The 25524-nt window shown below is 40.5% G+C and overlaps 1 pseudogene; it reads left to right on the top strand.

Moving 5' to 3' along the window:
• On the top strand, nt 13916-22321 carry LOC109718259 (annotated as a pseudogene).

Here is a 25524-nt window from a genome sequence, read left to right on the forward strand (position 1 = left end):
TCTAAATAGATCAATGCTAGAATTTAGGGTTCCAAAGTGTGGGTTTTGCATGGTTACAAACCTAGGACTCCAATTTGGGGTTTTGTTAAATAGAGAGGTTTGATCTCATTTAAGGGCCTCTAAACCTAATTGTTGGGTGTCTAAACGCGTTGGCGAAGTCGAAAATACGATTCGTCGAACGGATAAAAAGATAAGAACAAATAATACTAAATGAGCTTCGTTTCTACCTAGGTGGTGGAGACCTCATCGTAACGTACGCCAAATGACGTTTCCAAACCCTCCACGTCATCAAAAGGTGGGTGGTGTCATTCCGAAGCAACCGGGCTCCTTTCTATGTCTTAGCATTTATGATTTGCATCTCTTGCATCTTGCATTGTAGGATTGCATTGTATTTCCATTCCTTATGCTTGCTAATGATATCGATGTATGAGTAGTAATGCATGATTATGGCTAGATGAGGATTGGGTCTTGACATTTGAATCCTATAGTGCCGAGGAAAAGAGATGAACTTGATGAATGTAAGACTTGATAAATGGTATATGACTTAGTGTAAATAACACTAGAGATATTGAACGTAGGGATAGGTGGATTCCCTAGAAAATGACTTGTTGGGTCAATACATTATGTAACCAAACTTAGCATATGGACATTGGGATAGGTGGATTCCCGTGTGTTTTGTAACCCTAAGATAGGGTAACCCTCGAGGTGAGAGGGTTGATCATACTCACAGTCTGTTTATACTTGTGGTGGTCGCTCCACCCGAATCTTCGTGCACTCCGGAGTTTGGTGCGAGAGGGACGAGTTGATGTCCTGCAGACGGCCCCGGGTTTGAGAGCGAGGTGTGTCTCCTTACCATACGAGGTTTGAGATGAGTCGAGGGCGAGCCCAAGCGGATCGCCAAGGCTTGATTGAACAAGAGTATAGCATTGTTACTTGAACATTGCTTGCTGGACATGATGGTTGGTCATGATAGCATAGTAGTTGACACTTCACTATATGATACATGCATGCATGATACATGACCTTGGCCATAGTAGCATAGTTTTCCTATTATGTCATTTACAGTTTTGATATCTATCTATCTATCTACCTGCTTTTGCCCACTCGGACCAGTGGGGAGATCGGCGGAGTCGGCGGCCGAACCCACTGGGAACTATAGATAATAGTTCTCACCCCACTTTGTTGCAGGGCCTAGTACCAGTTCGCCGGGCGAGGACCGCGGCAAGGGCATCGCGCCCGAGCAGTAGTTACATTAGTAGCTTTCCTTTTTGCATTAGCACCTATGTATTTGAGAGAGACTCATGTAGGTGAGGTTATGGAGAGCTTTAATGTATTTGGATGATATTAGTAATCATGTATTCATTTTGATGAAAATGTAAAGGAAAACGAATGTGATGTAATAGCTAGTAAATTCTCTTTATTTCACTTGCTGTTTACTCGTGATTTCTTGCTCTTTGTTGTTGGCACTGTTTGTGCCCCGTTGATCGTGTATGTGTGAATTTATTTACCCTGGGTAAATTCTTGTACATGATCAGGTTGTGAGCCTTGGGCGGGGAGGGGAGTTGCTGCCCGTTCGGCGTCCGCTCGCCGCGCCCGAACCGTGCCAAATTGGTAGTGGTTTCGGGGCGGGGCGTAACAACTATACATCTTTTCCTAAGTAATGCGAAATTTTACTGCTTGTTTTGAACTGGCATTTCTACTATATTGATGCTCGATTTACTATTTGCTTGGCATGCCAAAAATATGAGCCGACAAAATTTTGGAATTATTTAAAGCAATTCTATATCTAACTCTAAGGCTGGACAAGTTTTTTGGTCAAATTTTTGTTTCTTTTGGATCTAATTTATTCTGGATTTCCCCTCTGCAGCCCTCTCTCATTGGTTCACTTTGCACTCTGCAGCTCGTCTCCCAGTTTACAAGGAAATTGTAGAGCACAAACCAAACATTGAGAAGAAATTTTTATCTCTTAAACTAGTTTGTAATACTTTCTAAGATCTTCATTTTAATTGCAAGCCTATCTTACATCTGTGTCTCTTCCTCTTTTTCCTTTTTTATCTTTTGGCTATCTTGTTCCAAATATATGCTTTAGGATGACTATTATATTTGTAGGTGATAGGATCTTAGAAATATTCATCTTATCTTTCAAATTTCTTCCTAACTGACAGACAACCTTAGGCATAATGTAGAAATAAGGGCTTAACCATAGATTGCAAAGAAATGATATATAGGACTCGAGTGCCTGTTTAGATGCAATTGCTATAACTATTATCTAGTATAGATTTAGTTTCTAAATGAGTGAAAAGATCAAGCTAAAATCGTATGGTTCAGAACCGGTTCTGTAATGAAAAGTAAGAGGAATTAATTTTTTGCTAAAAGCCGCTTTTGGTCTTTGATGGGAGCTATATTCACTTTTGCCAAGTTTGATGCAGTTTCAGAGTGGTAGTAGTACTACTGATCATGTAATACATAGGCCAAGTATAAAATATCCTATCATGCAGTTCGTGCACAATATAGGAGAACTAATTTTCTTCCTTTCTTAAAAGTATATATAGAATTGTGTCATGCAGTTCGTGCACAATATAGGAGAACTATTTTATATAGTAAGCAAACCTGTGCAAATTCACCCGGGTTTAATAGTTTTAATATTCAAAAGTATGGTAGACTCTGTCACCCTCTTCACCAGTGTATTTGGCTAAAGTATCATATGATAAAGTTTGACTATTAGTTTTATCAAGTTTAGTTTTTGTGTCATCCTTTTCTACTCTGCTTTGGACTGTTGGAGCTTAATTCTACTTTACAACCATGTATTTCAAAGTGAGTGCTTTACTACGGTTGCTTTTTCTAGTATCCTATTAACACCTCTTGTTAAAATGATTTCGAACAAAGCAGGTGGCAATTAAGTGACTCATCCAACAGCTACATATTAGAAGAATAAATAAAATTAAAAAAATTCAATCCGTATTTATTATAATTAAAATAAGTTATGTAATTGTCGTATGCTCATTCTCAACTTCACGGCAAGTGTGTAAATGGTTCGTTTGTTTTTGTCTTATGCCGAACTGTATAAGAAGAATTTGGTCTTCCTTTGGGATTTCAAATTTTGTGGTGACAAATCTGGCCTCACAATTTAGAATTATGCTGACAAATCTGGCATCACAAATCTTATGCCAAACTGTAAACGGTTTGCTTCTTTTTCTTATGTTTGATTTATGTAACTCTCCATATTTAGAATTTCTTTTCACAAACTATTTTGTAACTTAAATGAAACGAAGAGTTAGGTTATCAAAGCAGAATTGAAGTTCAAGGCATACTTGAAGAAGCATATGCATCTTCATGCATTACGTTTTTGAGTTTTGTAACAGATTTCTAACAGAAAATTCATGTAGCATGTAGGTTTGTCTGATTGGTACTGAGAGTTATTTAATATTAAATGAAGTTGAGCAAAATTGGGGTGATAACCTTTTTTAGTTTTCATAGAGACGTAAGATATATATTGTAATTAACCTCTTATTCTTTGTTTTCTGCAAGCCCTCACTCTTTTCAAAGCCAAATTGTAGATTGAAGCTACTTCCTCTTCTGCATCTTCTTCAAGGTTTGTATTTTTTTTATTGAATTTTAGTCGGGTGTTAATTTTAGTGATCACTACCTACTTATGTGTTGTTGAAATATTGTGTGAGAAAATGTAATTATGAGTTACGTTTTTGATTTTGCTGTTGAACAATGTAATTCTTTCTATCTTCTACTTTTTTTTCAGAAAGTTTAGTCATTTTGTTATAGCTAATTGTTGGTTAGCCGAATGTCCCGACCTTTGACCTGGTCAGATATCCTCCTCGGGAAGAGCGCTGGGATGATGAGCGGCTGCGGATGATGACCCTCGAAGTTTGCGCCCGCAGAGGATCAAGCGATTAGGCCGATGAGGGATCGAATCAGCCGGGTTCGAAAGCCTTCACAGTAGATCCGCTTCGGCAGGATGAGCCGAATAACAGGGAAAGCCTATGTCTCGGCTGAGGGATGAGCCGAATGGCTAAAACAACACGAGATCTGATCGGCAGGAAGAGTCGAAATGACTTTCTATTGATAAAAAGGGAGTGATGCTCGGAGGGCAGACAGACTCCGAGGTGTACAAGGGAGTGATGCCCGGAGGGCAGACAGACTCCGAGGTGTTTATAATGAAGTGATGCCCGGAGGGCAGACAGACTCCAAGGAGGCTAAGTTATAGGAACTACTCCTAGGAAAAGCGATAAATGCAGGAAAGAAAGATGCAAGAAAATAAAGGTGGTCTTGTGTGCGCAGGGGCGAAGATCCCTATTGCAGGCTTCAAAGTTACTATTTATAGCCCACATTATTAATTGGTTGAAAGTAGTTGGGGGACATGGTTGTAACCATGATCGTGGAAGTTATACTAACTCCTCATGGAAGTTATGCTAACACCTTATGGAAGTTACGCACAAATCTTCAACCGTTCCCGCCTTCTTGTCCTTCAGCCGCCTATTGCCGACTCCTGGTGTACCACGTGTTCTTATTGGCTCATACGTGGGTTAGGTCGGCTCAATTTTGGTATCAACACTAATGTTTTAACCATTGAAATATTATAGTCTTTAAGTTGAATGTAGTAGCTAGTAGGATATCAAGACATTGTCTATGCTTTGTTAAATCTTTATTTTCTCGCTTTCATTCCATTGTTGTTTCTATTTAATAGGATTTCAAATTTTGCTTGTTCATAAAAAACTTTTCACGATTACTTTTGTACCATTGGTAAAATCTCATTGTATCTTAAACTCTTTATATATTTTCATGAATTACTGCTAAGCTTTTTGTCAAATTGCAAAATGTTTGTCCTTTTTTATAAATAGATAGAATATCAAATTCCGCTCCTATATATTTAAAATACTCGTTAGGCCTTCTTAATAATATTTTTGATTTGAATGATTTCTAACAATAATCTTTCTTCTACATTCTTCACAAAATTTTGCATAACATTGCTCATTATGCTATCTCTTTGTTTAGGTAATCTTTTTGGATTACCTCCACCCCATTATGAGAAAATGGCACTTAGTAAACGTTGGATGAATCTAGTTGACGATCGATTAAGTAAAGCATATGAAAAAGGAGTTCAAAATTTTTTGGATTATGCCTTTAAACGCACAGGACAAAACAACAAAATTCGATGCCCTTATGTTAAATGTAGTAATACATATTCAGGAACTCGTGAGCTAGTTGAGACGCAGTTGAAAGTTTATGGAATAGTTCAAAGTTATACTTTCTGGTATCATCATGGTGAAAGGTCTGGTGAGTCTCAATTCGAGTCGAATTCAGATGATGACAATAAGGAAATAGAAGAAGATGAGAGTGCTGATGAGATGCATGAAATCATAAGGGATTTATATCCCGAATTGAATAGAAACTTTGAGAACAATACAACTATAATTGATGAAGATCTTGAAGGCGAACCAAATGATGAGGCAAAGTCTTTCTATAGATTACTCAATGAGTCTAATCAACCATTATATGATGGTTCCAAATGCTCAAAATTGTCTTTACTAATCAAATTGTTTCATATTAAAAGCCTTGGCGGATGGAGAAATACATCATTTACTATGCTGCTTCAATTATTGAAAAAAGATATTCTCCCAAGTAGAACAAGTTTTCCAAATTCATATTATGAGGCAAAGAAAATTATTCATGATCTTGGACTTTCTTATCAAAATATTGATGCATGCATTAACAATTGTATGTTATATTGGAAGGAGGATGAAGAATCTGATTCATGCAAAATATGTGGTGCTTCTAGATGAAAGCATGAGATATATAGTGGGGAAATTAAACATAAAGTAAATGGTAAAAATATACCATTGAAGTAATTACGTTATTTTCCATTAAAACCAAGACTTCAAAGGTTCTTTATGTCAACAAAAATAGCTTCTTCTATGAGGTGGCATTTTGATAAAGAGTAGACGATGGCACGATGTGGCACCCAGCTGATTCAATGGCATGGAAGTCTTTTGATGAACTACATGAATCATTTGCATTAGAACCTTGTAATGTGAGACTTGGTCTTGCTGGTGATGGCTTTCAACCATTTGGAGATTCGAGAAAACCATATAGTATTTCGCCAGTAATACTAATTCCCTACAATTTACCTCCATAGATGTGTATGAAGCAATCTAATTTATTTTGTCAATGCTCATTCCAGGGCCTGAGAGTCCCGGGGATGCAATGGATATCTATCTCCAACCTTTGATAGAAGAGTTGAAGGAACTATGGGAAGTAGGTGTTGAAACATTTGATGCATCAACACGACTAAATTTTCAATTACATGCAGCTTTGTTGTGGACAATTAATGATTTTCCTGCTTATGGAAATCTATCTGGATGGAGTACAAAAGGAAAACTAGCATGTCCTTGTTGCAATAAGAATACTTTTTCTATTAGGTTAACCAATGGTGGCAAGCAATGCTATATGGGTCATCGATGATATTTGCCTAGTAAGCACAAATGGAGAAATGATAAATGTTCTTTTGATGGCACCAAGGAGCGAGGTTGTGCACCAAAGCTATTTAGTTGTGATGAAATCTTGAAACAAGCGCGAGATCTCGAAGGGATGATCTTAACAGAAGCTGCTAATAAAAGGGTAAAAATATCACATAGCAATCGGGGTGATAATTGGAACAAGAAAAGTATATTCTTTGAACTTTCATATTGGAAAACCCTTTTGTTGCGCCATAATTTGGATTTAATGCACATTGAGAAGAATATATTTGATAATATACGTGGGACACTTATGAATATCAAGGGAAAAACGAAGGACACAATGAAATCTCGTCTCAATTTGCAAGTAATGAATATTAGACTAGAATTACTTCCAATTCGAAAAAGGGATAAGTTTGTCCTTCCAGCTGCATCTTACACATTATCGCCAAATGAGAAGCACACATTTTGCCGTTTTCTTAAGCAATTAAGAGTTCCAGATGGCTTCTCCTCAAATATATCTCATTGTGTAAATCTTAAAGAACATAAAATTTTTGGATTGAAAAGTCATGATTGTCATATTATGCTGCAACGCATACTTCATCTTGCTCTACGTGGTCTACTTCCTAAAGAAGTTTATGAACCACTTATTGAGTTATCTTTATTTTTCACTGTGGTAGGTTCTAAGACACTAAAGGTAGATGATTTGGATCAAATAGAAGCTCAAATTTCAATAACTCTTTGTAAATTAGAGAGAATTTTTTCTCCTTCATTTTTTGATATTATATTGCATTTGCCAATTCATCTAGCAAATGAAGCTAAGATTGGAGAACCAAGCCAATATAGGTCAATGTACTATATAGAGCGGCACTTGTATACTCTAAAAGGGTTTATACGCAATAGAGCTTGTCCAGAAGGTTCAATTGCAGAAGGGCACATTGCAAATGAATGTATGACCTTTTGTTCTAGATATCTTCATGGCATTGAGACAAAATTTAATCGTCATGAGCGGAATTATGATTGTAGAGATAGCACATCTGATGAAGGTTTATCTATTTTTCTCAATTTGGGAAAGCACTAGGAGCCGGTACTATATATGATTTGGATGTAAATGAGTTCGAGCAAGCACAACTTTATATTTTAAAGAATTATCATGAAGTTCAACCATTCATAGAGTTTATAATTTCATTGTTCATTGACATTATCCTTTTTTCTTTTTTTTTCATTTTTTATATACATAATAAGTTAATTTATCTTGTTATGCAGAGAGTATTCACAAACTCATAGTAGTAGAGGATTAGAATTGTGTGATAAAAATTTTATTGAGTGGATTAAAATCAAGGTACTAGATAGGTCTAGGTTCCCGATCATGCATTCTGCATTACAGATTTGTGCACAGCTTGTCTAGTACAGATAGGTGATTGGATTATGCCGGTGGACTTGTTGGTGTTGAGGCAAATAAAAGGGTTTGACCTAGTGCTAGGTGTGTATTGGCTCTCGAAGTATTATGCAACCACCGATTGCGAAAGTAAGGTGATAAGTTTTCGTGAGCTTGGGTAAGAGGAGTTTACCTACTGTGGGTGTAAGAGCTCACTTTTTGCCATGATTGTGACCACATCACGTGCAAAAAAGTTGATCAATAGTGGTTGTGTGGCTTATTTAGCGACGGTGGTAGAGAGTTGTAAGGAGATTTCAGTGCTCGGGGACATTCCTGTGGTCCGAAAGTTTTCGAATGTATTTCCTACAGAGTTGTCGGGAATACTGCCGGACTGGGAGATCGAGTTCATGATAGTGTTGGTTCCCAGGACCATACCAATTTCGAAAGCCCCATACAGAATGGCATTGGCCGAGTTGAAGCAACAAAAGGCTTAGTTGTAAGATCTTCTCGATAAGGGCTTCATTAAACCAAGTGTGTCGCCTTGGGGAGCCCCAGTACTGTTTGTGAAGAAGAATGATGGATCGCTCCGGTTCTAAGTGGATTATCGAGAGCTAAACAAAGTCATGATCAAGAACAAGTACCCGTTGCCCTGCATTAATGACTTGTTTGACCAATTGCAAGGGTCTCGGATGTATTCAAAGATTGATCTTCAGTCGGAGTATCACTAGTTGAAGATCAAGCCGAAGGATGTTCATAAAACTGCATTCCGTACGTGGTATGGACATTATGAATTTACGGTTATGCCGTTCAGGTTTACAAATGCCCCTGCAGCATTCATGGATTTAATGAACTGTATCTTCAACTCTTTTTTAGACTAGTTTATTGTGGTATTCATAGATAACATATTGGTCTACTTCCGAAGTGATGAAGAATATGTAGAACATTTGAGAATTGTACTACAAGTCCTTCGGGAGGAGAAGCTCTATGCTAAGTTGAAGAAGTGCGACTTTTGGCTTCGTTAGGTCGTCTTCTTAGGTCATGTGATATCTGAAGGTGGAATATTTGTCGACCCGGGGAAAGTGGAGGCAATTAAGGATTAGCCTTGCCCGATGAACGTCATAGAGGTTTGAAGCTTTCTTGGTCTTGTGGGCTATAATAGGCGGTTCGTGGAAGGATTTTCGAAGATCACCATTCCACTAACACGCCTCACACATAAAGGGGCTATGTTTGTTTGGAGCAGCGAGTGTGATTGAAGCTTCGAGGAGCTGAAAGAAAGGTTGACAACGGCTCTTGTTCTCGCCCTACCAGTTCTGGGGGAGAGTTTTGTGGTGTATAGTGATGCATCACAACATGGTCTTAGGTGTGTATTGATGCAACGTAGACAAGTCATTGCCTATACTTCCCGTCAGTTGAAGAACTACAAGAAAAATTACCCCACCCATGACCTAGAGCTAGCAGTTGTTGTCTTTGCACTTAAGTTGTTGAGACATTACCTGTATGGTGAACATTGCGAGATATATACAGATCATAAGAGTCTTAAGTATTTATTTACATAGAAGGAGCTGAATTTAAGACAGCGCAGATGGCTAGAGCTTTTAAAGGATTATGATATGACCATTCTGTACCACTCGGAGAAAGCAAATGTGGTAGCAAACGCGCTTGGTAGAATCAGTGAAGAATCTCGCAACGATGATTACAAGCCAGCCACCGTTACTTGAAGAAATGCGACGACTCAACTTAGAGGTTGTGGCTCCGGACGCCCCTATCATACTTACTACCTTAGTTGTTCAACCAACCTTGTTGGAGAGGATTAAAGATCGACAATCTTTTGATCCGGATCTCCAAAAGATGCGACGTTGAGGGTGGGCGTGTTTGTAATTTTAGCATTGGCGCTGATGGCACACTTCGGTTTCGAGACCAACTATATATGTGTGCCAAGTGATGAGGGAATTCGGGGAGAGATTTTATGAGAAGCGCATCAATCTACCTATAGCATTCATCCGGGTGGTACCAAGATGTATAAGGACTTAAAGATGCGTTACTGGTGACCTGGGATGAAAAAGGATATTGGACACTACGTGGCCCAGTGCCTTGTGTGCCAACAAGTTAAGACAGAGCACCGACTTCCAGCAGGGAAGCTTTAGAGTTTGCCGATCCCTGTGCAGAAATGGGAAAACGTAGTGATGGATTTTGTCGTGGGGCTACCTCGTTCACAAAGGGGTCACGACGCAATCTGGGTGGTGGTGAACCGTTTAATGAAGTTAGCTCACTTCCTACCAATCCACACCACTTGGTTGGGCGACAAGTTAGCACAAGTCTACCTCGATGAGATTGTACGACTCCATAGAGTTCCGGCATTGATTGTATCGGATTAGGACGCCCGATTCGTATCTCAATTTTGAAAGAGCCTGCATCATGCTCTTGGCACATGGCTCGACTTCAGCACTACATTTTATCCCCAAAGTGATAATCAATCAGAAAGGACAATACAAATTCTCGAGAATATGCTTCGGGCATGTGTTATTGACTTCAAAGGGGGATGGCACATTTACTTGCCAATGGCAGCATTTGGTTATAATAATAGCTACCATGCAAGTATTCGGATAGTGCCATTTGAAGTCCTTTATGGAAGAAAGTGCCAATCTCCTATACATTGGAGCGAGGTTGGCGAATGAGTCGCCTAAGGCCCGAATATGTTTCAAGAAGCCGAGGAGAAGGTTCCCCTTGCTCACCAAAGACTATTGACGGTGCAAACACGACAAAAGAGTTATGCGAACAAACGCTGGTGAGAACGTGAGTTTGTGGTCAGGGACTGCGTTTTCTTGAAGGTGTCGCCCATGCGAGGGGTGAAAAGGTTCGGAGTTCGGGGAAAACTAAGTCCTCGATACATTGGAGGAGTTCCCGGTGTGTATTCTTGCTCGTGGAGTAAAAGAGTTGCGAAATCGTGTGATTCTGTATGTTAAAGTCCAGTGGAGTAATCACGATGAACAAGAGGCTACCTGGGAACTCAAGGACGTAATGCGAGAACACTACCCTCATCTCTTCGAACAATCAAGCTGAGGTATGGATTTAAGTTTCGCGGACAAAACTATTTTTATGGGGGGTAGAATGTAGTGTATTGAATTTCAATATACTTCCCTGAACTTTGGCCAAATTGGGCAATGTATGAATAAAATGGTGCTTGAGACTATTTATGTAAGGTATCGAATCCTCGTAGTAATAATCCACTATTGGTCAAAGTGACCAAAGTGTGGCGAGAAGAATGTTTGGACATGATCCGTTTAACATTCCAACCATGTTGGAAGGTTAAAGTTGAGTTCCAGGAGGATTAGAGAGGTTTTAGCATTGCTCGGCGCGAATTGGAGTCGAAACAATGCGAGAATCAGGTCTGGAGCATTGTGAACCGGTGACAGCCCAGTGGTGTCACCGGCACACTGTAGAAACCGAGAGCAAAGTTGCTCTCGGGTTAGCCTCTGTCAAGGCTGTTAACCGGTGACAAATCCAAGTAGTACCGGTACCAGATCAACTACCCGAGAAGGTTGCTCTCGGGTTGGCCTCTGCGTAGCTGTTAAACCGGTGATAAGGACCCGTGTACCGGTACCAACTGCAGAAAACTGCAGTTTTGGTCTGTTGCAATTGGGGATTGTTTGAGGGGCTTTTATATAATTGTGGCAGCTTATAAAAGGGTCCCAACTCCCCCTCTCTTGTTCACAGCCAAAGACAACCTCTACTTGTGGTTTTTCTTCCTCTCTCTCTCTCTAAGCACTTTTCTCTCTTTCTCTAAGGGTGAAGTAGGAGGAAATTGGTGGAGATTGAAGCTTGAAGTTGGATCTTCGTCTTCTTCATCTTCTTCCTCGCTGTTGGAGCAAGTTTTTGAGGTGAGCTTCGTAGAGCTTTAATGATAGATTTCTAGGGTTAAGTTTTTATACCTTAGAATTGGTTTTGGGTGAACCCTAGGATGCTAGGAAGATGATTATTGCTTGAATCGCGAAGCTATGCGTCAGATTCTCGCAATAATTGTGCGTTAGGGTTCTAAAGAGGGTTTTGTAAAGATGAGATCTAAAGCTGGGATTGATCTCTTTTATACTTATTTGCTAGGTATTCTAGCGTGCTGGTGAAGTCGGTTCGGCGATCCGTCCAGTCTGCGCGAAGATATTGAGGGAAAGCCTATTTTTGGCTTCGTTTGCCGCAGTCGGAAGAAATAGACGGCAGAAAGTTACGGAACTTGGAATCTAGCTTCGCGGCATCACCAAGAGGTGGGGGGGTGCCATCCCGAAGCAGTTGAACTCCTTCATATGTCTCAGTTGCATTATTGATCATATCTTCATATGTTGTACTTATGCATTATAGGATGTTGTATTGTTACATTTCTATTTTCCTTGCATGTTCCTTAGTAGTGTAGCGTGGTGAGCTTGACACAAGAACCTAGGGTGCATGAGAATTAGATTTTGTGACATGAAATTCTATAGTGACAAGATAAGTGACAACTTGAACTTGAGATGATGATAATAGTTGACATGGAATTAGTGTAGTAGAGGCACTACAACATGAACGAGTGACATGTGAACAAGTTGAGACACTTACAATAAATGATTTGAACGAGTGGCATCGAATCTAGTGTAGTAACACATTATGACAAGATTCTAGGGATAGTAGAGTTTCCGATTGTTGTATTGTGCATTTGGAATTAGTGCGGTAGAAGCACTATGACCCTTGTAGATAGGGTATCCTCTTGTGAGGATTGGATCATACTCACTAGTCTGTTTGCACTTGGTGTGGTCGCTCCACCCAAGTGGTGGTTTTCGGAGTACTTCACGACAGGGGCAGACGTAGTTGTCCCGCAGACGGTCTCGGTGTGCGAGTGCAGCTTCTCCTCACCTATGAGATTGAGAAGTGAGTCGGGGCGAACCTTCGGGCTAGCCAAGTTGATTGAGTAATGAACATGATAGCATAGTAGATTTGCATTCATACCATGAGTAGACATAGTGTATGTTAGTAGATTGCATAACTATGTTTGTATCCATGACACTATTGAAGCATATTAGCATGATAGTAGGTTTGTTACTAGAGGAACACTTCATGCATTGCTTAACATTTGAAGGCATAGTAGAATGTAGCAGTTCATTTCTATCTATCTATCTATCTATCTACCTGCTTATGCCTTCTTAGACCTAGTGGGAAGATCGGCGGAGTCGGCGGCCGAACCCACTGGGAACTATATTTATATAGTTCTCACCCTACTTTGTTGCAGGGACGAGTTCGAGCGAACTGGGCGAGGACCGCGGTAAGGGCATAGCGCCCTAGTAGCTAGCGGCTTTCCTTTGCATTAGAGTATCCCGTATATATAGAGATGTTGATATGTACATATTGGAGAGTTGCTATGTATGTGGAAATGAACTTGTAAATCGTGTATTACATTTTGAGAGATGAAAATGTAAACGTGATAAAGATAAATGTTGAATGTGATGTAATAGATAGAATTCTCTCTTTTGTTCACTACTTGTGTCTTGCTCTCGTTTGTATTGCACTTGTGGTGCTTTATGTATATTGTTTTAGTTTGCCTGGGCAACTTGATGTACATGACTTTGTTGTTTAGCCTTGGGCGGACATGGAAGGTCCTGTCTGTTCGGCGTCTGTTCGACGTGCCCGAACCGACCAAACTAGCGGTCCCGGGGCATGACAATTTAAGGGAGTTTAGATGGACCCTGAATTAATTATAAATAACTTGGAGTGAGATTAGAGTGGAAACAAGGTTTCTGGAGCAAAACATGAAGGAAAAAATTTTTGCAAACTCTCGGGGTCCGGACCTTACCTCAAGGTTCGGACCCTGCCTCCGCTAATTTACAAATTAGGTACGAGGTCTAGACCTTGGATTAGGGTCCGGACCATCTGTCATCCCAAAATGTGGTTTGAGTGTAATTGCATGAAATGGGCACTACAAGAAATTAGTTAAAAGACAACATTTATTTAGCGACTTTTTGATATGGGCCGGCCCAAAATAGTAGACCAAATTATATATTTCTCTTCTCTTTATCTGGACCTAGTCCATAAGTAATTAGCTATCTCCTTCTCTTTCTTTCTCTCTCTCTCTCTCTCTATCTCTAGAGGTCCAAATTACCCATCTCTCTCTTTCTCTCTCTCCCTCTCTCCCCCTTCTACACAGATCCAAACCCAACCCCTCTCGCCCTATCTCCTTTGCGTCTCCTCCAACCTCTTCCTCTCTAGGGTTTTGAAACGCGATAGTGCGGCGGAGCCATGGCTAAGCTCCGAGACCCCGCAATCAAGCTCTTCGGTCGCACCATAGCCGCGGTGCCGCCGCCGCCTATGCCAACTCCGGCGGCAGCGGCGGCGGTGGCATCTGACCAGGTGGAGCCGCCGGAGGAGTCGCCGGAAGTAGAGAAGGTGAGGAGAAGCGAAACCCCTTCCCTGGTTCTCTGGTTTTGGTTTTTGGCGTGAATAGCTCTGAGATAGGGATCGGTTGCCCCAATCCTCTTTTGTGGAGTTTGATCTCTTGCTTGATATGGGTAACGTCGTAGGTTGGGATCTAGTGATCCGATTTGAGGAGCTAATTGGGGTTTTGTCTTCGATTCTAGTGGATGCTGCTTATGTTTTAGGGTTAAGGCTATGAAAGCTTAATCTTTTTTGCGATGTTGGTGATTTGGAGGATGAAATTAATATGCTTTTGATAATTTTCATCAGCTTTTTCACCTTTTTTGCCTGCTAATTTTGCCATTTGGGTTAGTATTGAGTAGATTATAATTTGTTTTGCGACTTTTGGGACTGTGGGAATATGCTTCTTTATATGCTACTTTCTATATGCTAAAGTTTCTGGGGTTTGATAATTGTGCTTCTGATTCTAGGTGAGGTTTTCTCTATTTAGGAAATCTACTCATCAATCTAAGCTATTCCTCCATTTTACCTAATAAAGGAGTGAGAATTATATAGTAATATGAACTTTTCTTTTGCAGATACCAGAGGAAGAGCCGCCCCAAAGGTTTTGTACCTAAGGGAGTGAGAATTATATTTTATTTTATTTATTTTATTTATGGTGCTTCTAAAAGTACTCTAGCTCAACTCTCTCTCTCTCTCTCTCTCTCTCTCTCTCTNCCATTCATTTTTTGTTTACTAGATGGATAAAAGAACAATATCGAAAGTGCGTGAAATTTGATTTCTAGGTAGTTTAAATGGTTTAGATCATATTTAACGGAGCCGATCGTCAATTTGGAAGCTCTATCATCGAAAACAACTCGATAGTAAAACGCCCCGTTTACTATCGAGAGTATTCTAGCTCAACTCTATATATATATATATATATATGAATGCCCTTGTTTCTACTTCACCTCTTTATTGTAGCTTTCACTGGAACACAAGAACAGCAGCTCCATTCAACCATCTCAATAGGTTTTACCAATTTTTTATTTTTTTTAATCCAATCTAAAATGCTTTGTTTGGCAGGGACTTTACAATTCTAGAAGGAACATAATGCAAGATCACATATCATCCTTCATTGACTCGCCGCCTCATATTGATTCCCCTATCTTTGGATTCGATCTTCTTCGGCCGCCTCAGCATTTGCATCACATGAGAGCGTATCACTGATCCCCCGATGAGCTCGAAGAGGTATTGAGTCTAATCTTTGTCATCCACTCTACTTGATGAATTACAGTTGTTTTAAGGGTAAAATGGTGTCGTGTTTCAGTGTGTTTGAAACAGGGTTAAAAGGTCCTTGTATAAGAAAAATTTGCATACAGATGAATTGTAATAAATTACCAGAGCGAGGGACTGAGTCCAAATATCAAATAGTACGACAACTTTCCGTACATTTTAACTTTGTTTTAGTCACTAAGACTTAGTTCTACTTATATTCTTTTGTAGAGATACCATAGCTCTTTATCTTACCGATTGAATCAGCATACTTCAATATTCATCAATTTCGTCCCATTTTTTTCGAATTGTTCACTCTTTGATGCCGTGTATATGTCTACATCACAAATTTTGCTAATTGGATCAGTTAAAGCCTAATAAAGATAGCTAAGTGAAGGATCATCAAGATGCCGTTTACTTGCATTGCAGTATTTGTAAAGGATAGCTTTGTGAGGGTGAGGACTACAAGCTAAGAATCATATCATTTCTCAGAGTTCATGTTGCTTTAATTTGCAGATGATGATGTTTCACACGAGAGTGTTGTTGGGAGGCATTGAAGTTTACGATCGGTACCACGATTGGCGCCTTGATGTTGATAATATGTCATATGAGGTGCATACTTCTCTTTCCCTGTAGACTTGAAAGCTATCAACTCAGAACAACAGATAACAAATAAATCAAGATTCATTTAAATCAAACCTAAATAATAGACAGTTTCATGTAGCATCTCATCCTAATAACCTTATAATTCATGTTTCACCCTCTCTATAGGAATTACTTGTGCTAGGAGATAAGATTGGATGTGTGAGCACCGGATTGAGAGAAGAGGAGATAAGTTATTCAATTATTTCCACCTTTTGCCTATTTATGGTATTAATGTAATGTACGTCATCTTTCTCTCAAGAAAATTTATTATGATCTGATCATTAAGTTCCAATTTCTAGGTAATTGAACACAAATTTTACAATCACAAGGCTGATGTTTTCAGTTTTGGTATTGTGCTTTGGGTTCTCTTGTGGTCTATGTTGTGTCAGATGCTATGTAATGGTTTGTTACTATGATGTTGTATGTGGTGGTGTGGAGGAATACTTGATTGGTAGAGTAAGTACTGTTGATCAAATATGGCATTACTATGAATCATTGTGGTTTCGAGCCTTCGATTTATCACGACCGAGCTTGTGATAGAATAATTTTACGCAGAGTCAATATTGATTATCTTAGCGACCTAATTCCTCGGCTCTTTTGATTATGAATCATTGTGGTTGTCAATATGTTTACTTATCTTTCCACTCTTACTTTCAGTTTGAACTGAATTCTCTGCTAAATTCTTAAGTAAAATTGTCATTTTGATAACTCATGGTAACACGGAGAGTAAAGAAGGATTAGAAACAAATCAACTGAGAGATGATAACATTGCAAACTATGTAAAATCTGGAACTATTTGGTTTAAGAGAAAATCTAAAGGATCAAATTGTAACAGGTTAAAAGTTTAGGGGGTATCTGTATGTTTATTGCTTTTTCCTTAACGCTTTTGATGATTTGGCAACATCGGCTCTTGTCGCAGAATGAATTGGAAGGAAAAGCAGAGGTTTTATTGGATCTGAACACTCTTAGCAAGGATGGGACGGTGGCTCTCACCATGCTTGTAGTCAGACAGGATGGAAAGTATTTGGCGTATGGGCTTAGTGAGAATGGGAGTGATTGGGTCACGATTAAGGTTATGTCTATCGAGGATAAGCAATATGTCACGCCCCGGGGCCGATTTTAAAAGTCTTTTTAAATCAATTACCATTTTTGAAATCAAAGTTGCGGAAAACGTGCCATTTTTTTTTTCAACCTGGCCCACGTGACATACAGACCCGCCACAAATACAACGTTTCTCTGTCCACTCGGACAGAGTCTCCTTTATATTTGCACGGCGTACCAACAGCTACATCAGGATCACAACTACAGTCTACATTCAACAATCAACAATCAATTCATGCCATGCATTTTCATACAGCTAGCGATCCTTGGAGATAATGCATGCCTTTAAACACTCCTTAGGCGTTGGATGATGCAATGCACAGTACAACAAGCATCCTATTTAAAAGTGCTCCCCACCCGGAAGTTTTATTTTTAAACTCTAATTCAATCATTCACGAAAACCATTCGAAAATCTTTTTAAAACTGTTTTCCACTCGGAAACTCCATTTTGAAAACCGACTACCTCGAGGGGTAGAAAACCACAAGTATAATACATAAATCCGAAACCAGTTATTCATAAAATCAATACTACAGATCCATAAACTCCAATCTTATGCATCATAGTAAATCATCAGCTAAAACCAGTTCACAAACATTCAAACATTAATATTAATCATCTAACTGAACCATTCATTTATTAAACTACGAAATGTAGGAATGAAATATAACCCGGGTGACGGTTGCTACGATGATCTAGCTAGTACGTCCTCTCGTCGTGCCCAACGCCCACTCCTTGCCCGAATCACCTGGAAAAATAGGGGGTGAGAAACCGTAATCAAGGTTTCCCAGTGGGTACGACAGAGCCACGAAGGCAAACCGTAATCACTGGAAACCAAAGGAGGTAAGGTAAATAAAGTATAAATGCTATAATACAAAAGAGAACTACAGTAGCTATAGCAGATATGATAAAAAGCAAGTAATAAAGATTGCTACTGTATAGAAAACAATGCCGAGTATGCCTCCAGGTAACCAACCAAAACTGTACCCAATCTGGTGCCTGCCATATTGGTTCGTAGACCTCATGCGTTGCCTGTCACAATGCTTGCACCGACCTAATTCATCCGCCCATTGGACGACCCATCCGGATAAGTACACCTCCTGTCGGTGGCCAAACCGACCTAGTGTCACGAATACCCCCAAGTGCTATGACTAAGTCATGCTGGTATGCTCAAACAAAAACCGGCTGAAGCCGGTGTCTAGGCCGAAGCCAGAAATAAGGGCGTACAACGCCGAACCACGATAGATACTAGGGCGTGCGACGCTAAACCACAATCAACCAGATTGAAACACATGACAAGATAGTCGATGTGTTGCCTGGACCCAAGGTCCACAGAGATACAAAGTACAAATGCAAACCTGCTCTACATGTCTATCAACCACTAACCGATGCCGCCAAGAGAGTAAGATATACAAATGATAAACAAGCAACGACATGTAGAGACTATAATGCTGGAATAGAAAAATAGGGAAAGGTGAAACGATCTCACCGACTATCAGCTCGAAGTACCCACCTGTCACTTTCGCGTCGAAACACTGGGTACGCACAAGTCAACTGGACCTAAAAAGATCCACCAGGTCAGTATCCAACCCACTAACCCCAAAGCACGAGACTCACCGAACCCCACACAAGTCCCCGTATCGGTTTTCCAAAACCAATCACCGTAACTAGCAGGAAGTCTCGAAAACCACACCGGGACGCCGTCGGAACCCACTAAGTGTCCCAAAACTCACCGACTCGTGCCACGAGTCACCCGCTGCCACGAAACACACCGATTTGGATGTCTTGGCAGCAAACACAAGGTAGCATAAACAAACAATTATCGTCGGATAATTGTTCGGATCCGGGTTCCCGGAAGTGTCTATTTCGACACCGGAACCCACTGTCGCTCACCCGTCATCACCGAACCCACAAAATGATGATGGTGACCAGCCAATAAGGCTCAACGACAACTCACAGGACAACCAAACGACGTCGGAAGAAATCCGAACCGAAATCGCGTTCTTTCGGCGAATTTCGCCGAAAAACGCACCGAAATCGACTTTTCGATTTCCGTAAAAGCTATCGGATCATGGACAATTAGTCCAGAGGTCACCACACACACAAACGCGCTGCCCACAGTGGCCACAAGGTGCGCAATTGCACAAAAGCCCCTATATTTACATAAAATCCCAACATTTTATGTAAATCGGGCGATTCTGTGGCTCGTTCTCGCAAACCGAGAACTTCCAAGGTCCGTCGAGACAGGTACTGACAGATCTTGATGTGCCGGATGCTATGCTCATGATCCAGAACACAACGGCTCACTGTGGGAGGCGTGGGAGCAACCTAAAAATTTTGTGAACAGCGCACAGTCGAGGAAAATCGCGCCGAACAGAACTAACCGGACTCTGTTGATCCAAAGTGAGGTGAGTACTGTGATCGGCAGTGACCAACGATCACCGTGCTCACCTCCGGAGGCATTGGGACAGCCTCGGATCGCCGAAAAAATGTGCGTAAACCTGAAACAGTAGCCAAAAAGGCTCTACAAGGTCGACATCGCCGAAACAGCGGAATGGAGCCTCCCCGACAGAAACTAAGGTGAGCACGATGATCAGCGATGAGTCAAGATCATTATGCTCCCTTCCGTATTGATCGGGAGGCCTCGGGAAGCTCAGAACAATAACCCACACAAAATAAGCCCTATTTCGGGCTTGGCCGGAGCAAGCTTGCTCCGGCCGACTTCCGGCAGCACGGCGAGGTGCGCGCTGGCCAGAGATGGGTGCGGGGGAGGTGAGGAACACAATGCTCACCTCGGGTGGCGGCTGGGAGCGGCGGTGGCGTTGGCGGAGAGAGCCACACCCGCACAAGCTAGGGCACGGGTCTAGCGGCTCCTTCCAGCGACGGCGATGGCCGGGACCGGTCGGGGATGCCGCGGGCTGTCCTCAACCTGGGCTCGGCCCAGGCTGGCAGCAGGTGTTGTGGAGGCTTGCGGCGGCGCACAGGGGAGGCGGCGGCCGGCGGGGGAGACTCCGACGTGGTCGGGGCGATGCCGGCAGGGTGCCTGGAAGCAATGCAGCTCCGGCCTCCTCTCAACCCAAGAGAAGAGAGAAGGAGAGAGAGGGATGGAGAGATGGAGAGAAAAATGGTCGCTGCGGCGGTGGCTTGCTGCCCGGGCTTGGTCGGCGGCGGCTGGAGGGTGCGCAGCTAGGGCAGAGGGACCAAGGGAGGCGGCTGGGGGTTTAGCTCGTGCTAGGGTTAGGGTTAGCTTGAGAAACCCTAGGTGGACTATGTATACCAAGGTGTAGACTTGCGAGTTAGCCCACGAAACCTCAGTATTTAATACTGAGTCCCTCACAGCGCGTGTAAAACGCGCGAATGCACCTCTACGTACGATTTCACGCAAAACGGTACATAAAATGTTGCAACTTTTGCGAAATTACCGTTTTGCGATCACCGACCTCTCCTCGATCAACGCGCGATCTCCACAGATCCGTCCGTCAGATTTGGGAACGGATCGCACCAGTGCGATCAACACGACAGAGACAACAAACCTACGATTTCGCTTCGCCTCGATCAATCATGTATTCGCAACTAAATCCGCTCTCTCTCTCCAACAGAAGAAACTACGCACAAATACATATAAAACATGTATTTTCAGATTTTCTCAAAATCCGTGCGTCAAATCTAAAATCCATCAACGCCATCAGTTCCCGAATAGCTGAACCGGTCGAAACGAGGTATTGGACTGCTATGAACGTAGTCCGATACGAGCCAGAAGTCAACTTCACATCATGGCTTCTCCGAAAAACCGAGTTACTATTCACTTTAAGTGAAACTTGGAGATCGCGTAAAATCTCCATTTTTATTCGTTTTCTCCCGAAACTTGACGGATGCTTTTGTAATTAAAATACATACAAAAACATCATCAACAGAGAGTCTGACTATACAGTCAAATTCTCGGTCCTTACACAATGCCAACCCGACACCTTATCATGGGTGAGTGAATCTCATGTCCTTCCATTCTGATGAGTGAGAGCTTCTGTTTAGTGAAGTTGATTAATAATTAATTGATTTATCTACTTTTATGGGGATACCGAATAAGTTAATGATTTATTTTCTTTTTCAGTCAATGCACTCAAATCTTGAGGACTTACTAACATTATTGCTTCTGATCAAATGAATTTTATCGCATTCTTGTTGGTTTCCTTTTATCCTGTACTCTCTATCAGCTTTTAGCTATGCTAGCAGAATGTGAAATTTATGCTTGTAAGACTATTCCTAAAGTGGATACTTTTTGACAAAAATGTATAACTTGCACCAAAAAGAGTTTAGGGACCATGCTGGTACGTGTCTAGTGTAGGAACTAACTTATTATTTAATTTGAACTAACTTATTTTTTTAATTTGAACTAACATGCAGCCTCTTCTCTTGGCTGCAGGTAAAGTTCTCAACAATTAGTTGGACACACGATGGAAAGGGATTTTTCTATAGTCGGTATCCAGCTCCCAAGTATGGCTTGGTTAAAGGATTCTTTCATCTTATGTTATTGCAACATTCTTATACTTGTCTACATTATGATATTTGCAGGAAGATACAACTGGTAGAGTACCTGGACTTGTTGAGATGTTCAAACTAACTCACACACAAAAAAAAGGATCATTTATAAGTGACGATGCAAAAAAATTAATGGCAATTTTAATACTATGTTTGTTAGCTTTCAACTCTATATTTACTATATGTCTATAACCTAGCTAGATAGCATGTCTAATTTTGTCATTATGTTTTAATTGTTAACTATATTCTTATTTTATTGAAAGAAATTTTTATTTTTGTTACAGGATCCTGAGTCTTTGGGCACGTGCTATACGTCAGCATCATCAAATCCTTCCAGTGATACTTGATCATTTCTTTTGTATTTTGGACCAACTATGCCCTTTAGTATCATTTTATATTTTGAGCTACTGTATCATTTCTAAAAAAATTGTTTTTGGATATTATAGTTTTTTATCATTTTATTGATGTTGAGGATGTGAGGAACAATTAGTATTTTAGTTTCATTAGATACTCTTGGCTTATATATGAATGAAACAACTTTTTTGCTATAAATGTGTCATTTTTGTATTGTATCTTCCATACAACTACAGTCCCTAGCTAATATACATATTAAAAAGTCTATATATTTCAATCAATTGTAGCTTTATAAAAAGTCAATTGTATATGCATATTAACAGCTTTCAAAAAGTCACAACATAATTTTATTAACAGCATCGAAAAGTCGCAAAAACTATAGCATTGTGGCACACCAAATTCCATTATACTAATTAAAGGCGGCTTTATAATTGCCGTAGCTCTTAAAAACTGTAAAAATTGTAGTATTGGGGCAAAAAGCCACTATATATAATCAAAGGCGGCTATAATAGTGCCACAATTTGAATGCTGATAGTGGCTTTCGAAAAGCCGCTATAGGCACTAAAATGCAGCTTTTACAAGATGCCGTTATATTGACATAGACCTATATGGACTCAGTTTTCACTGGCTTTTTTTGTGACTTTTTCAGAAAAGTCGGTACTTTTTTTTGCGGCTTTTCAAAAAGCCGCTATATGTACCCATAAAAGCCACTTTTAATACAAAATGTTGTAGTGGAGAGGGATTAAGTTGTAATTTTGCTTGAGGACTTATAACTAGGCCCCAATTCTGCCTCTCTCCTACACACACCCAAAAGAGCCATTTTCTCCATCTCTCTCTCACTTTTACTCACTCTCTAACTTCTCCCTCTCTCTCTAAAAGGATCCCTCCAACAAGTGTACATTGAAGGAGATTAGCTTGGTTAAAGCCTTGGGAGCAAAGAGTAAGCTCAAGAGTAAGGAAGAGCTTGAGGAGAAGAGGAGGCTAAGGTGAGGTTTTGAGATTTTAAACTAGCGTTTAGTTTATTTCCCTTGCAATTGCTATTTTTGGGAACCCTAATAGATTCTAAGCTTAGGTAACCTAGTGAATCCCAAGAAATTTTGGGTATTCCTAAGGTAAGCAAACCCTAGGGCGAAAATTAGGGGTTTTGTACTTTTGAGGTTTTGAGTTGAATTGAATCCCTAATTGAAGGGTAATTCGACGTGGGAGACAACTCTAAATTGGAATCTGACAAGGCTACGACATCTAATTGGGATATTTGATTTTCGTTCGTTAGGCTTGGGTCGTACCATTTATTGTTTATTAGTTTCATATTGTAGAGGCATAGTAGTTTGTTTTAGTTGTATAGTATAGTTGCATAGCACCTACATTTTCTTTACTACATATGCCTGATTAGACCTAGCAGGGAAGACGCCTAGGTCGGCGACCGAACCCACTGGGAACTTGTTTTAGTTCTCACACCCTATTTTGCAGAGCTTTCACTAAGCGCAGTAATGCTAGATCGTTGCAAGGGTGTTGCGCCTTAGGTAGTGGACTCCCGTGCACTAGTTTACCTTGTACAGTAGAGATGTGCATTTACATTTTGAGAGAACTTGTAGAGGTTTCATTTTGGAAGATGTAAAATGTAAATTGCGTAAAGTCAATGAATGTATAAAAAATGTAAATGTTCATGTTGTATTAGTTAAGTTTATCTCTCTCGCTCTTGTATTGTGCCCTCGTACTATTCGTGTTTTGTTGTTGTTTTCCTGGGTAAAACTCAATATACATGGTGTTGTTTATGCCTTGGGCGGGCAGGGAAAGTTCTATTCGTTCGGCCATCTATGTGCGTGCTCGAACAAACCAAAGTGGCGGTGTCGGAGCGTGAATAAAGTTGTCCGTCCAACAGACAATAGCCGGGTGCCTTCTTCCGCAATTGATACCTAACTTGGCTATTTGGATTGAGGATGTTGATTAGAGGTATCCTCCAATTGTTCTGTGTCTCAACAGGTGCAATCATCATTGGCTCTCACGTGTGAACCGATGATAGCAACCTTTTGCAGACCTTGACCAGGCTCATTCCCCTCGACTCTTTATATCCTGAAGCTGATTGAGCTATCTCGTTTGCTCTCTCGTTTTGCTCTCTCGCAATAGGTGCACAAACTCTACCTCCCTGAATCTACTAAGCAACTCCACCTCTTACTCAGGTAATTTTGCAGATTAGGGCTCTCGCATTAGTACTCTCCAATTACATATTTTGTCACAAATTATGAGTCACCGTTGACTATTATTAATTGTGCTCCTAACTAATCTAAAATTTCGAGGCCAATTATCAAAGCCTCATATTCGACTTGATTATTTGAATAGTTGAAATCCAACTCGAATGAAAACTAAAAACACTTACCCTCGGGTGATTGTATCACTACTCCGGCTCCGGCCAAGTCGGATGTCTTGGACCCGTCAAAGTATACTATCTACAGCCGAAAATCGACTAGATTTTTCCTCGCCTCTTCAACCTCGACATATGGATGGTCAGCCAAAAAGTCGGCTATCGCGTAACCTTTGACGGCCTGTGCTGGGACGTAGTTAAGAGAGAACTCGGATAAGGCTAACATCCAGTGCCCTACCATTCCTTTTAAAATTGGTTTTGATAATATATATTTTATGAGATCGGTTCTGTAGACAATCGATACTTCAACTGGTAAAATATAATATCTCAATTTGGTGCAGGCATATAGTGCCAAGCATTATTTTTCTGTCGCCGAATAACATTGGTCGGCATCGAGTAAACGTCTACTTAAATAATAGACTGCTTGCTCTTCTTTCAGCCCATTTTCCTGAGTCAGCAAGCATCCTAAGTTTTCTTCTATAGCCGAGATGTACAGTTTATCAGTTGTCTTTGTCGAGGAGGAATAAGCACTAGAGGTTTCACCAAGTATCCTTTAATTTTTTTAAAAGTCTTTTGGTGCTCCTCTGTCCATATAAATTTCTCCTGATTTTTTAGCCGAAGCAATGGAGCAAATACTTTGATCCTCCCGACCAGGTTCGATATGACCCATCTCAAGTAGTTTATTTTTTCAAATAAACTTTGTAATTCTTTCTGGATTTTGGGTGGCCGTAATTCTATAATCGTTTTTGCCTTATTCTTATCTATCCCGATTCCCCTCTGATGAACCAAGAAACCGAGAAAGTTTTCAGCCAACACTCCGAATGCGCACTTCAGAGGATTCATTTTTCGATTGTATTTTTGCATACGTTCAAAGGCTAATTTTAGATCCACCCAGTGAACGATTTTGAATTTAGATTTCACCATTATATCGTCAATGTAAACTTCTAAAATTTTACCGATCATACTATGAAAAATAAAATTCATTGTCCGTTGGTAAGTTGCCCCGGCGTTTTTCAAGCCGAAAGGCATCACAATCTGC

Source organism: Ananas comosus, linkage group 12 (genome assembly GCF_001540865.1).
Source record: "Ananas comosus cultivar F153 linkage group 12, ASM154086v1, whole genome shotgun sequence".
Classification (NCBI taxonomy): domain Eukaryota; kingdom Viridiplantae; phylum Streptophyta; class Magnoliopsida; order Poales; family Bromeliaceae; genus Ananas; species Ananas comosus.